We start from the raw sequence: 15,756 nt of genomic DNA, 5'->3' as shown, positions 1-15,756 counted from the left end.
AGGAGCCGCCCGCAGAATGATTCACCACAAATGCTCCTCACCAATGATTCAAAGATTGTACAAATTAAAGATAAAGAATGTGTGGGACTCGATCAATTACAGGCGCTGGAAACATTTTTAAATACTTAACAATGCGTTTCTAGGGTAGATTCCACTCCACTGTGTAGATAGAATTCTGTTTTCTCCACAGGACGTCCTTTCCTCTTGTGTGGATGTTACCATAGGAGAAAAAATAATACATATGTGTAATAAAGTTTTTAACGGCACAGAAGTCTTGATTAAGGCCTATGACAGGCCGAAACATGTCGACCAGCTGAGAGTGTGGATCCATTCCAATATACCACTTAGGTATGAACAAAATACTTTTCTAAGTTAATTATTTGTACATGCAAATTTTACCTTGTGCTTTTTGGATTGTTTTTTTGTATTTTATGTTAGAGTCTTGCTGCTACCACCTTTTCAGACTCTGTAATTTTTTAAAAAATGTGTTTGTTTTCTTTTTAATAAAAACTATATCCATTTCATGTGGACCCATTGTGGGTGAGAAATTTTTTTTTTCTGACTAATACACCACTATTGGGGAACACTATGGGGGTAATTCCAAGTTGATCGCTGCAGGATTTTTGTTAGCAAATGGGCAAAACCATGTGCACTGCAGGGGAGGCAGATATAACATGTGCAGAGAGAGTTAGATTTGGGTGGGTTATTTTGTTTCTGTGCAGGGTAAATACTGGCTGCTTTATTTTTACACTGCAAATTAGATTGCAGATTGAACCCCCCCCCCCCCCCCAATCTAACTCTCCCTGCACATGTTAAATCTGCCTCCCCTGCAGTACACATGGGCCCTCATTTCGAGTTGTTCGCTCGCAAGGCGATTTTAGCAGAGTTGCTCACGCTAAGCCGCCGCCTACTGGGAGTGTATCTTAGCATCTTAAAATTGCGAACGATGTATTCGCAATATTGCGATTAGCACACCTCTTAGCAGTTTCAGAGTAGCTTCATACTTACTCGGCATCTGCGATCAGTTCAATGCTTGTCGTTCCTGGTTTGACGTCACAAACACACCCAGCGTTCGCCCAGACACTCCCCCGTTTCTCCGGTCATTCCTGCGTTTTTTCCGGAAACGGTAGCGTTTTTTCCCACACGCCCATAAAACGGCCTGTTTCCGCCCAGAAACACCCATTTCCTGTCAATCACACTACGATCGCCTGAGCGATGAAAAAGCCGTGAGTAAAAATACTACCTTCATAGCAAATTTACTTGGCGCAGTTGCAGTGCGGACATTGCGCATGCGCACTAAGCGGAAAATCGCTGCGATGCGATGAAATTTACAGAGCGAACGACTCGGAATGAGGGCCATGGTTTTGGCCATTTGCTAACAAAAATCCTGCTGCGATCAACTTGGAATTACCCCCTATGCACGGAGACGAGAGCCTTGTTTGACCAGCACATTCAGTCTCCCAAAGAAACCCAGATGTGCTTGATTACAACCACCTCTTCTGTGAGTAGGGTACGCCTTACATTTATCTACTGAACACAAAAAGAAACCTTTATGTGCTTCTATCAGCTCTGTCTTGTGTGAGCTGCGCCTATTCCTTTGGGTTAAAGGGTTCACCACCAGACTGACATGGTTTTAACACAGTGGTGGATAAAATAAACTTTTATGGTCTTTTATCATCTATTTGAGAAGTGAGTTGGGGTACGTTTATTCATTGAAATAAACATCACCTTCCTATATATGAAAGTGAACAGTAGCAAAAAAGAATGGTGTTTAGTTAAAAACATTACTACACATATCTATACAAATTATTTTCTATGGTGACACCTACACAAGAGGATTGGACATCTTGTCGAAAGAAATAGAGAGCCACTCATGAAAGAAACCTTTATGTGCTTGAACCAGCCTCCTTTTTCTGTGAGTGAGGTACGCTTATCCCTCTTGGTCAAAAGGGCTCATCATTAGATTGCTTTTTATCTGACTCAATGGTGGATAAAAGATACCTTTACGGCTTTTACCTTCTATGTGAAAAGTGAGTTGGGTAAGCTTTCCCAGTAAAATAACTATCACTTCCTTATGTGTGAATGTACACAGTAACGAAGAATAATTTAATTTAGTTAAAAACGTTACTACACACATATATATACAATTCTTCTCTTCCACGGTGACAGCCACACGAGAGGAAAAAGCACCTTGCAGAAAGGAATAGAAAGTCATCCATGAAAGAAACCTTTATGTGGCTGAATCAGTCTCCTTTTCTGTAAGTGCGGTACGCTTATCCTTCGCGGTTATGAGGGTTCATCACCAGATTTATTTTTTCTGACACAGTGGTGGATAAAAGATACCTTTATGGGTTTAACCCATTGTGTGGAAAAGTGAGTTGGGGTACGCCTCTTCAAAGAATCGAACATTGGCCCTCATTCCGAGTTGTTCGCTCGGTATTTTTCATCGCATCGCAGTGAGAATTCTCTTAGTGCGCATGCGTAATGTTCGCACTGCGCATGCGTCAAGTAACTTTACTAAGAAGAAAGTAATTTTACTCACGGCTTTTTCGTCGCTCCGGAGAACGCATTGTGATTGACAGGAAATGGGTGTTACTGGGCGGATGTACGGCGTTTTAGGGGCGTGTGGCTGGAAACGCTACCGTTTCCGGGAAAAACGCAGGCGTGTCTGGAGAAACGGTGGGAGTGCTTGGGCGAACGCTGGGTGTGTTTATGACGTCAGCCGGGACCGAAAAGCACTGAATTGATCGCACAGGCAGAGTAAGTCTGGAGTTACTCAGAAACTGCTAACTCGGTTTTGATCGCAATATTGCGAATACATCGGTCGCACATTTAAGATGTTTAGATTCACTCCCAGTAGGCGGCGGCTTAGCGTGTGTAACTCTGCTATAATCGCCTTGCGAGCGAACAACTCGGAATGAGGGCCCTTATCCTTGCTGTTTAAAGTGCATAGCAACAAGAGAGACTTATGTGCAGTTAAAAACTTTATTACACATTTGTATTATTTTTTCTCCTATGGTAACATCCACACGAGAGGAAAGGACGTCTTGTGGAAGAAAACAGAATTCTATCTACACAGTAGAGTGGAATCTACCCTAGAAACGCATTGTTAAGTATTGAATTTTTTTTTCCAGCACCTGTAATTGTTTGAGTCCCACACATTCTTTACCCCTGTATATATGTATATATATTGGAACAAATGTATCTACATTTGATGCCTGAATTGAATACAACATTTGCTGATAACCGATAATCCTTGGTATAAACAATAGTTCTTAGTACAGACAAAGATAACCGTACATTTAGTTTATTTAAAAGCATTAAAACATTAACAGTTCAGAATTGTCAGTTTGTGTCTAAATAAGAGCAAATTATCTCTGATAACATCAGTAGAATTGCGTGTCACATATTATCTATAAAACGGTGTCTGTGATATAACTACTGGGAATGGTCTGCTGGGGGTTTGCTGTCACATAATAGCTTAGTTATGATACATGAGAACATATCCTGGGGATCAGCTTATTACTGTAACAGAGAGGTCACACAATGCTATCCGTCTCTGTAAGTGGAACTAATATGCATGACAGTGTATCCTGAGCTCACCTATTCAGTGTAACTCGTCACCACACACAGCCTGTGTAAGTGGAACTAATATGTATGACAGTGTATCCTGAGATCACCTATTCAGTGTAACGGGTCACCACACACAGCCTGTGTAAGTGGAACTAATATGCATGACAGTGTATCCTGAGCTCACCTATTCAGTGTAACGGGTCACCACACACAGCCTGTGTAAGTGGAACTAATATGCATGAGAGTGTATCCTGAGCTCACCTATTCAGTGTAACGGGTCACCACACACAGCCTGTGTAAGTGGAACTAATATGCATGACAGTGTATCCTGAGCTCACCTATTCAGTGTAACGGGTCACCGCACACAGCCTGTGTAAGTGGTACTAATAAGCATGACAGTGTATCCTGAGCTCACCTATTCAGTGTAACGGGTCACCACACACAGCCTGTGTAAGTGGAACTAATATGCATGACAGTGTATCCTGAGCTCACTTATTCAGTGTAACGGGTCACCACACACAGCCTGTGTAAGTGGAACTAATAAGCATGAGAGTGTATCCTGAGCTCACCTATTCAGTGTAACAGGTCACCACACACAGCCTGTGTAAGTGGAACTAATAAGCATGACAGTGTATCCTGAGCTCACCTATTCAGTGTAACGGGTCACCACACACAGCCTGTGTAAGTGGAAGTAATATGCATGAGAGTGTATCCTGAGCTCACCTATTCCATGTAACGGGTCACCACACACAGCCTGTGTAAGTGGAACTAATAAGCATGACAGTGTATCCTGAGCTCACCTATTCAGTGTAACGGGTCACCACACACAGCCTGTGTAAGTGGTACTAATAAGCATGACAGTGTATCCTGAGCTCACCTATTCAGTGTAACGGGTCACCACACACAGCCTGTGTAAGTGGTACTAATAAGCATGAGAGTGTATCCTGAGCTCACCTATTCCATGTAACGGGTCACCACACACAGCCTGTGTAAGTGGAACTAATAAGCATGACAGTGTATCCTGAGCTCACCTATTCAGTGTAACGGGTCACCACACACAGCCTGTGTAAGTGGTACTAATAAGCATGACAGTGTATCCTGAGCTCACCTATTCAGTGTAACGGGTCACCACACACAGCCTGTGTAAGTGGAACTAATATGCATGAGAGTGTATCCTGAGCTCACCTATTCAGTGTAACGGGTCACCACACACAGCCTGTGTAAGTGGAAGTAATATGCATGACAGTGTATCCGGAGCTCACCTATTCAGTGTAACGGGTCACCACACACAGCCTGTGTAAGTGGAACTAATAAGCATGAGAGTGTATCCTGAGCTCACCTATTCAGTGTAACGGGTCACCACAAACAGCCTGTGTAAGTGGAACTAATAAGCATGAGAGTGTATCCTGAGCTCACCTATTCAGTGTAACGGGTCACCACACACAGCCTGTGTAAGTGGAACTAATATGTATGACAGTGTATCCTGAGCTCACCTATTCAGTGTAACGGGTCACCACACACAGCCTGTGTAAGTGGAACTAATAAGCATGACAGTGTATCCTGAGCTCACCTATTCAGTGTAACGGGTCACCACACACAGCCTGTGTAAGTGGAACTAATAAGCATGACAGTGTATCCTGAGCTCACCTATTCAGTGTAACGGGTCACCACACACAGCCTGTGTAAGTGGAACTAATAAGCATGAGAGTGTATCCTGAGCTCACCTATTCCATGTAACGGGTCACCACACACAGCCTGTGTAAGTGGAACTAATAAGCATGAGAGTGTATCCTGAGCTCACCTATTCAGTGTAACGGGTCACCACACACAGCCTGTGTAAGTGGTACTAATAAGCATGACAGTGTATCCTGAGCTCACCTATTCAGTGTAACGGGTCACCACACACAGCCTGTGTAAGTGGAACTAATATGCATGACAGTGTATCCTGAGCTCACCTATTCAGTGTAACGGGTCACCACACACAGCCTGTGTAAGTGGAACTAATATGCATTACAGTGTATCCTGAGCTCACCTATTCAGTGTAACGGGTCACCACACACAGCCTGTGTAAGTGGAACTAATATGCATGAGAGTGTATCCTGAGCTCACCTATTCAGTGTAACGGTCACCACACACAGCCTGTGTAAGTGGAACTAATATGCATGACAGTGTATCCTGAGCTCACCTATTCAGTGTAACGGGTCACCACACACAGCCTGTGTAAGTGGAACTAATATGCATGACAGTGTATCCTGAGCTCACCTATTCAGTGTAACGGGTCACCACACACAGCCTGTGTAAGTGGAACTAATAAGCATGACAGTGTATCCTGAGCTCACCTATTCAGTGTAACGGGTCACCACACACAGCCTGTGTAAGTGGAAGTAATATGCATGAGAGTGTATCCTGAGCTCACCTATTCAGTGTAACGGGTCACCACACACAGCCTGTGTAAGTGGAAGTAATAAGCATGAGAGTGTATCCTGAGCTCACCTATTCAGTGTAACGGGTCACCACACACACAGCCTGTGTAAGTGGTACTAATATGCATGAGAGTGTGTCCTGAGCTCACCTATTCCATGTAACGGGTCACCACACACAGCCTGTGTAAGTGGAACTAATAAGCATGACAGTGTATCCTGAGCTCACCTGTTCAGTGTAACGGGTCACCACACACAGCCTGTGTAAGTGGAACTAATAAGCATGAGAGTGTATCCTGAGCTCACCTATTCAGTGTAACGGGTCACCACACACAGCCTGTGTAAGTGGAACTAATAAGCATGAGAGTGTATCCTGAGCTCACCTATTCAGTGTAACGGGTCACCACACACAGCCTGTGTAAGTGGAACTAATAAGCATGAGAGTGTATCCTGAGCTCACCTATTCAGTGTAACGGGTCACCACACACAGCCTGTGTAAGTGGAACTAATATGTATGACAGTGTATCCTGAGCTCACCTACTCAGTGTAACGGGTCACCACACACACAGCCTGTGTAAGTGGAACTAATATGTATGACAGTGTATCCTGAGCTCACCTATTCAGTGTAACGGGTCACCACACACAGCCTGTGTAAGTGGAACTAATAAGCATGAGAGTGTATCCTGAGCTCACCTATTCAGTGTAACGGGTCACCACACACAGCCTGTGTAAGTGGAACTAATATGCATGACAGTGTATCCTGAGCTCACCTATTCAGTGTAACGGGTCACCACACACAGCCTGTGTAAGTGGAACTAATAAGCATGACAGTGTATCCTGAGCTCACCTATTCAGTGTAACGGGTCACCACACACAGCCTGTGTAAGTGGAACTAATAAGCATGACAGTGTATCCTGAGCTCACCTATTCAGTGTAACGGGTCACCACACACAGCCTGTGTAAGTGGAAGTAATAAGCATGAGAGTGTATCCTGAGCTCACCTATTCAGTGTAACGGGTCACCACACACAGCCTGTGTAAGTGGTACTAATATGCATGACAGTGTATCCTGAGCTCACCTATTCAGTGTAACGGGTCACCACACACAGCCTGTGTAAGTGGAACTAATAAGCATGAGAGTGTATCCTGAGCTCACCTATTCAGTGTAACGGGTCACCACACACAGCCTGTGTAAGTGGAACTAATATGCATGACAGTGTATCCTGAGCTCACCTATTCAGTGTAACGGGTCACCACACACAGCCTGTGTAAGTGGAACTAATAAGCATGACAGTGTATCCTGAGCTCACCTATTCAGTGTAACGGGTCACCACACACAGCCTGTGTAAGTGGAACTAATAAGCATGAAAGTGTATCCTGAACTCACCTATTCAGTGTAACGGGTCACTACACACAGCCTGTGTAAGTGGAACTAATAAGCATGACAGTGTATCCTGAACTCACCTATTCAATGTAACGGGTCACCACACACAGCCTGTGTAAGTGGAACTTATAAGCATGAGAGTGTATCCTAAGCTCACCTATTCAGTGTAACGGTCACCACACACAGCCTGTGTAAGTGGAACTAATATGCATGACAGTGTATCCTGAGCTCACCTATTCAGTGTAACGGGTCACCACACACAGCCTGTGTAAGTGGAACTAATAAGCATGACAGTGTATCCTGAGCTCACCTATTCAGTGTAACGGGTCACCACACACACAGCCTGTGTAAGTGGAACTAATATGCATGACAGTGTATCCTGAGCTCACCTATTCAGTGTAACAGGTCACCACACACAGCCTGTGTAAGTGGAACTAATAAGCATGAGAGTGTATCCTGAGCTCACCTATTCAGTGTAACGGGTCACCACACACAGCCTGTGTAAGTGGAACTAATAAGCATGAGAGTGTATCCTGAGCTAACCTATTCCATGTAACGGGTCACCACACACAGCCTGTGTAAGTGGAACTAATAAGCATGACAGTGTATCCTGAGCTCACCTATTCAGTGTAACGGGTCACCACACACAGCCTGTGTAAGTGGAACTAATAAGCATGAGAGTGTATCCTGAGCTCACCTATTCAGTGTAACGGGTCACCACACACAGCCTGTGTAAGTGGAACTAATAAGCATGACAGTGTATCCTGAGCTCACCTATTCAGTGTAACGGGTCACCACACACAGCCTGTGTAAGTGGAACTAATATGCATGAGAGTGTATCCTGAGCTCACCTATTCAGTGTAACGGGTCACCACACACAGCCTGTGTAAGTGGTACTAATAAGCATGAGAGTGTATCCTGAGCTCACCTATTCAGTGTAACGGGTCACCACACACAGCCTGTGTAAGTGGAACTAATATGCATTACAATGTATCCTGAGCTCACCTATTCAGTGTAACGGGTCACCAGACACAGCCTGTGTAAGTGGTACTAATAAGCATGAGAGTGTATCCTGAGCTCACCTATTCAGTGTAACGGTCACCACACACAGCCTGTGTAAGTGGAACTAATAAGCATGACAGTGTATCCTGAGCTCACCTATTCAGTGTAACGGGTCAGCACACACAGCCAGTGTAAGTGGAACTAATAAGCATGAGAGTGTATCCTGAGTTCACCTATTCAGTGTAACGGGTCACCAGACACAGCCTGTGTAAGTGGTACTAATATGCATGAGAGTGTATCCTGAGCTCACCTATTCAGTGTAATGGGTCACCACACACAGCCTGTGTAAGTGGAACTAATAAGCATGAGAGTGTATCCTGAGCTCACCTATTCAGTGTAACGGGTCAGCACACACACCCTGTGTAAGTGGAACTAGTAAGCATGAGAGTGTATCCTGAGCTCACCTATTCAGTGTAACGGGTCACCACACACAGCCTGTGTAAGTGGAACTAATATGCATGACAGTGTATCCTGAGCTCACCTATTCAGTGTAACGGGTCACCACACACAGCCTATGTAAGTGGAACTAATAAACATGACAGTGTATCCTGAGCTCACCTATTCCATGTAACGGGTCACCACACACAGCCTGTGTAAGTGGAACTAATATGCATGACAGTGTATCCTGAGCTCACCTATTCAGTGTAACGGGTCACCACACACAGCCTGTGTAAGTGGAACTAATAAGCATGACAGTGTATCCTGAGCTCACCTATTCAGTGTAACGGGTCACCACACACAGCCTGTGTAAGTGGAACTAATATGCATGACAGTGTATACTGAGCTCACCTATTCAGTGTAACGGATCACCACACACAGCCTGTGTAAGTGGAACTAATATGCATGAGAGTGTATCCTGAGCTCACCTATTCAGTGTAACGGGTCACCACACACAGCCTGTGTAAGTGGAACTAATAAGCATGAGAGTGTATCCTGAGCTCACCTATTCAGTGTAACGGGTCACCACACACAGCCTGTGTAAGTGGAACTAATATGTATGACAGTGTATCCTGAGCTCACCTATTCAGTGTAACGGGTCACCACACACAGCCTGTGTAAGTGGAACTAATAAGCATGACAGTGTATCCTGAGCTCACCTATTCAGTGTAACGGGTCACCACACACAGCCTGTGTAAGTGGAAGTAATAAGCATGAGAGTGTATCCTGAGCTCACCTATTCAGTGTAACGGGTCACCACACACAGCCTGTGTAAGTGGTACTAATATGCATGACAGTGTATCCTGAGCTCACCTATTCAGTGTAACGGGTCACCACACACAGCCTGTGTAAGTGGAACTAATAAGCATGAGAGTGTATCCTGAGCTCACCTATTCAGTGTAACGGGTCACCACACACAGCCTGTGTAAGTGGAACTAATAAGCATGAGAGTGTATCCTGAGCTCACCTATTCAGTGTAACGGGTCACCACACACAGCCTGTGTAAGTGGAACTAATATGTATGACAGTGTATCCTGAGCTCACCTACTCAGTGTAACGGGTCACCACACACACAGCCTGTGTAAGTGGAACTAATATGTATGACAGTGTATCCTGAGCTCACCTATTCAGTGTAACGGGTCACCACACACAGCCTGTGTAAGTGGAACTAATAAGCATGAGAGTGTATCCTGAGCTCACCTATTCAGTGTAACGGGTCACCACACACAGCCTGTGTAAGTGGAACTAATATGCATGACAGTGTATCCTGAGCTCACCTATTCAGTGTAACGGGTCACCACACACAGCCTGTGTAAGTGGAACTAATAAGCATGAGAGTGTATCCTGAGCTCACCTATTCAGTGTAACGGGTCACCACACACAGCCTGTGTAAGTGGAACTAATAAGCATGACAGTGTATCCTGAGCTCACCTATTCAGTGTAACGGGTCACCACACACAGCCTGTGTAAGTGGAAGTAATAAGCATGAGAGTGTATCCTGAGCTCACCTATTCAGTGTAACGGGTCACCACACACAGCCTGTGTAAGTGGTACTAATATGCATGACAGTGTATCCTGAGCTCACCTATTCAGTGTAACGGGTCACCACACACAGCCTGTGTAAGTGGAACTAATAAGCATGAGAGTGTATCCTGAGCTCACCTATTCAGTGTAACGGGTCACCACACACAGCCTGTGTAAGTGGAACTAATATGCATGACAGTGTATCCTGAGCTCACCTATTCAGTGTAACGGGTCACCACACACAGCCTGTGTAAGTGGAACTAATAAGCATGACAGTGTATCCTGAGCTCACCTATTCAGTGTAACGGGTCACCACACACAGCCTGTGTAAGTGGAACTAATAAGCATGAAAGTGTATCCTGAGCTCACCTATTCAGTGTAACGGGTCACTACACACAGCCTGTGTAAGTGGAACTAATAAGCATGACAGTGTATCCTGAACTCACCTATTCAATGTAACGGGTCACCACACACAGCCTGTGTAAGTGGAACTTATAAGCATGAGAGTGTATCCTAAGCTCACCTATTCCATGTAACGGGTCACCACACACAGCCTGTGTAAGTGGTACTAATAAGCATGACAGTGTATCCTGAGCTCACCTATTCAGTGTAACGGGTCACCACACACAGCCTGTGTAAGTGGTACTAATAAGCATGACAGTGTATCCTGAGCTCACCTATTCAGTGTAACGGGTCACCACACACAGCCTGTGTAAGTGGTACTAATAAGCATGACAGTGTATCCTGAGCTCACCTATTCAGTGTAACGGGTCACCACACACAGCCTGTGTAAGTGGAACTAATATGCATGAGAGTGTATCCTGAGCTCACCTATTCAGTGTAACGGGTCACCACACACAGCCTGTGTAAGTGGAAGTAATATGCATGACAGTGTATCCGGAGCTCACCTATTCAGTGTAACGGGTCACCACACACAGCCTGTGTAAGTGGAACTAATAAGCATGAGAGTGTATCCTGAGCTCACCTATTCAGTGTAACGGGTCACCACAAACAGCCTGTGTAAGTGGAACTAATAAGCATGAGAGTGTATCCTGAGCTCACCTATTCAGTGTAACGGGTCACCACACACAGCCTGTGTAAGTGGAACTAATATGTATGACAGTGTATCCTGAGCTCACCTATTCAGTTTAACGGGTCACCACACACAGCCTGTGTAAGTGGAACTAATAAGCATGACAGTGTATCCTGAGCTCACCTATTCAGTGTAACGGGTCACCACACACAGCCTGTGTAAGTGGAACTAATAAGCATGAGAGTGTATCCTGAGCTCACCTATTCAGTGTAACGGGTCACCACACACAGCCTGTGTAAGTGGAACTAATAAGCATGAGAGTGTATCCTGAGCTCACCTATTCAGTGTAACGGGTCACCACACACAGCCTGTGTAAGTGGTACTAATAAGCATGACAGTGTATCCTGAGCTCACCTATTCAGTGTAACGGGTCACCACACACAGCCTGTGTAAGTGGAACTAATATGCATGACAGTGTATCCTGAGCTCACCTATTCAGTGTAACGGGTCACCACACACAGCCTGTGTAAGTGGAACTAATATGCATTACAGTGTATCCTGAGCTCACCTATTCAGTGTAACGGGTCAGCACACACAGCCTGTGTAAGTGGAACTAATATGCATGAGAGTGTATCCTGAGCTCACCTATTCAGTGTAACGGTCACCACACACAGCCTGTGTAAGTGGAACTAATATGCATGACAGTGTATCCTGAGCTCACCTATTCAGTGTAACGGGTCACCACACACAGCCTGTGTAAGTGGAACTAATATGCATGACAGTGTATCCTGAGCTCACCTATTCAGTGTAACGGGTCACCACACACAGCCTGTGTAAGTGGAACTAATAAGCATGACAGTGTATCCTGAGCTCACCTATTCAGTGTAACGGGTCACCACACACAGCCTGTGTAAGTGGAAGTAATATGCATGAGAGTGTATCCTGAGCTCACCTATTCAGTGTAACGGGTCACCACACACAGCCTGTGTAAGTGGAAGTAATAAGCATGAGAGTGTATCCTGAGCTCACCTATTCAGTGTAACGGGTCACCACACACACAGCCTGTGTAAGTGGTACTAATATGCATGAGAGTGTGTCCTGAGCTCACCTATTCCATGTAACGGGTCACCACACACAGCCTGTGTAAGTGGAACTAATAAGCATGACAGTGTATCCTGAGCTCACCTGTTCAGTGTAACGGGTCACCACACACAGCCTGTGTAAGTGGAACTAATAAGCATGAGAGTGTATCCTGAGCTCACCTATTCAGTGTAACGGGTCACCACACACAGCCTGTGTAAGTGGAACTAATAAGCATGAGAGTGTATCCTGAGCTCACCTATTCAGTGTAACGGGTCACCACACACAGCCTGTGTAAGTGGAACTAATAAGCATGAGAGTGTATCCTGAGCTCACCTATTCAGTGTAACGGGTCACCACACACAGCCTGTGTAAGTGGAACTAATATGTATGACAGTGTATCCTGAGCTCACCTACTCAGTGTAACGGGTCACCACACACACAGCCTGTGTAAGTGGAACTAATATGTATGACAGTGTATCCTGAGCTCACCTATTCAGTGTAACGGGTCACCACACACAGCCTGTGTAAGTGGAACTAATAAGCATGAGAGTGTATCCTGAGCTCACCTATTCAGTGTAACGGGTCACCACACACAGCCTGTGTAAGTGGAACTAATATGCATGACAGTGTATCCTGAGCTCACCTATTCAGTGTAACGGGTCACCACACACAGCCTGTGTAAGTGGAACTAATAAGCATGACAGTGTATCCTGAGCTCACCTATTCAGTGTAACGGGTCACCACACACAGCCTGTGTAAGTGGAACTAATAAGCATGACAGTGTATCCTGAGCTCACCTATTCAGTGTAACGGGTCACCACACACAGCCTGTGTAAGTGGAAGTAATAAGCATGAGAGTGTATCCTGAGCTCACCTATTCAGTGTAACGGGTCACCACACACAGCCTGTGTAAGTGGTACTAATATGCATGACAGTGTATCCTGAGCTCACCTATTCAGTGTAATGGGTCACCACACACAGCCTGTGTAAGTGGAACTAATAAGCATGAGAGTGTATCCTGAGCTCACCTATTCAGTGTAACGGGTCACCACACACAGCCTGTGTAAGTGGAACTAATATGCATGACAGTGTATCCTGAGCTCACCTATTCAGTGTAACGGGTCACCACACACAGCCTGTGTAAGTGGAACTAATAAGCATGACAGTGTATCCTGAGCTCACCTATTCAGTGTAACGGGTCACCACACACAGCCTGTGTAAGTGGAACTAATAAGCATGAAAGTGTATCCTGAACTCACCTATTCAGTGTAACGGGTCACTACACACAGCCTGTGTAAGTGGAACTAATAAGCATGACAGTGTATCCTGAACTCACCTATTCAATGTAACGGGTCACCACACACAGCCTGTGTAAGTGGAACTTATAAGCATGAGAGTGTATCCTAAGCTCACCTATTCAGTGTAACGGTCACCACACACAGCCTGTGTAAGTGGAACTAATATGCATGACAGTGTATCCTGAGCTCACCTATTCAGTGTAACGGGTCACCACACACAGCCTGTGTAAGTGGAACTAATAAGCATGACAGTGTATCCTGAGCTCACCTATTCAGTGTAACGGGTCACCACACACACAGCCTGTGTAAGTGGAACTAATATGCATGACAGTGTATCCTGAGCTCACCTATTCAGTGTAACAGGTCACCACACACAGCCTGTGTAAGTGGAACTAATAAGCATGAGAGTGTATCCTGAGCTCACCTATTCAGTGTAACGGGTCACCACACACAGCCTGTGTAAGTGGAACTAATAAGCATGAGAGTGTATCCTGAGCTAACCTATTCCATGTAACGGGTCACCACACACAGCCTGTGTAAGTGGAACTAATAAGCATGACAGTGTATCCTGAGCTCACCTATTCAGTGTAACGGGTCACCACACACAGCCTGTGTAAGTGGAACTAATAAGCATGAGAGTGTATCCTGAGCTCACCTATTCAGTGTAACGGGTCACCACACACAGCCTGTGTAAGTGGAACTAATAAGCATGACAGTGTATCCTGAGCTCACCTATTCAGTGTAACGGGTCACCACACACAGCCTGTGTAAGTGGAACTAATATGCATGAGAGTGTATCCTGAGCTCACCTATTCAGTGTAACGGGTCACCACACACAGCCTGTGTAAGTGGTACTAATAAGCATGAGAGTGTATCCTGAGCTCACCTATTCAGTGTAACGGGTCACCACACACAGCCTGTGTAAGTGGAACTAATATGCATTACAATGTATCCTGAGCTCACCTATTCAGTGTAACGGGTCACCAGACACAGCCTGTGTAAGTGGTACTAATAAGCATGAGAGTGTATCCTGAGCTCACCTATTCAGTGTAACGGTCACCACACACAGCCTGTGTAAGTGGAACTAATAAGCATGACAGTGTATCCTGAGCTCACCTATTCAGTGTAACGGGTCAGCACACACAGCCAGTGTAAGTGGAACTAATAAGCATGAGAGTGTATCCTGAGTTCACCTATTCAGTGTAACGGGTCACCAGACACAGCCTGTGTAAGTGGTACTAATATGCATGAGAGTGTATCCTGAGCTCACCTATTCAGTGTAATGGGTCACCACACACAGCCTGTGTAAGTGGAACTAATAAGCATGAGAGTGTATCCTGAGCTCACCTATTCAGTGTAACGGGTCAGCACACACACCCTGTGTAAGTGGAACTAGTAAGCATGAGAGTGTATCCTGAGCTCACCTATTCAGTGTAACGGGTCACCACACACAGCCTGTGTAAGTGGAACTAATATGCATGACAGTGTATCCTGAGCTCACCTATTCAGTGTAACGGGTCACCACACACAGCCTATGTAAGTGGAACTAATATGCATGACAGTGTATCCTGAGCTCACCTATTCAGTGTAACGGGTCACCACACACAGCCTGTGTAAGTGGAACTAATAAGCATGACAGTGTATCCTGAGCTCACCTATTCCATGTAACGGGTCACCACACACAGCCTGTGTAAGTGGAACTAATATGCATGACAGTGTATCCTGAGCTCACCTATTCAGTGTAACGGGTCACCACACACAGCCTGTGTAAGTGGAACTAATAAGCATGACAGTGTATCCTGAGCTCACCTATTCAGTGTAACGGGTCACCACACACAGCCTGTGTAAGTGGAACTAATATGCATGACAGTGTATACTGAGCTCACCTATTCAGTGTAACGGATCACCACACACAGCCTGTGTAAGTGGAACTAATATGCAT

The sequence above is a fragment of the Pseudophryne corroboree genome, unplaced genomic scaffold, assembly GCF_028390025.1.
Source record: "Pseudophryne corroboree isolate aPseCor3 unplaced genomic scaffold, aPseCor3.hap2 scaffold_1281, whole genome shotgun sequence".
In the NCBI taxonomy this organism is placed as follows: Eukaryota; Metazoa; Chordata; class Amphibia; order Anura; family Myobatrachidae; genus Pseudophryne; species Pseudophryne corroboree.
The sequence above is the reverse complement of the archived record's forward strand: the minus strand, read 5'-3'. Positions refer to the sequence as shown.